Source organism: Fulmarus glacialis, unplaced genomic scaffold, assembly GCF_000690835.1.
Source record: "Fulmarus glacialis isolate BGI_N327 unplaced genomic scaffold, ASM69083v1 scaffold31461, whole genome shotgun sequence".
NCBI lineage: Eukaryota > Metazoa > Chordata > Aves > Procellariiformes > Procellariidae > Fulmarus > Fulmarus glacialis.
Genome location: NW_009195158.1, coordinates 345 through 1,009, shown reverse-complemented (window position 1 = coordinate 1,009; position 665 = coordinate 345).

Below are 665 nucleotides of genomic sequence, written 5' to 3'. Positions count from 1 at the left end.
GGGGGTGGGGGGAGCTGGAGCTGGATCGTGGTCTGCAGCCGCAGGAGGAGCTCAAGCTGTCAGCTTCACCTCAACCGGGTAGTGGTCGCTCACTGCCAGGGCCTGGAGGAGGGCGAGAGGTGGGGAGGCGTAACGCAGGCGTTCGGTGAACCCCTCGCCGTGCTGGTGGGGCCAGCAGGGCGACTGTCATCACCCTGCCAGACCCTTCTGCCTGCTGGAGGGGGACACGATGTCCCCAACCCTGAGAGGCTCAACACACAAGGTTCCAGTTTTGGCACCTCTTGTAGAGAGATGCCCAGGTGTGGCCTGGGGCGGGCACTGGCAGGGGGGTGCCTGCCCTCCGAGACCCCCATGTCTTTCTTGGGAGCTCTGTGCCAGCTACGGGTGGTTGGAGATCAGCTTTGATTGTCCCACGCCATGGGGTTCTGCCTGTGAAAGGCTATGAAAAACACCGTGTGTCTCATGTCTTCCCCACAGGGACAAGCAATGACCCCAAATCCCTCCTTCTGTTTCCACCCATGGATCCCTCGGCACCCCGAGCTCCCCGTTAGCTGGCTGCAGGCTGCTGTGTCCCGGGAGGGGAGCGTGCCTTATGCAGGCGTCCCAGCAGACAGGCGCTCGGCAGGGGCACACGTGCTGCGGCCAGCGCCAGCTCTGGCTGATGC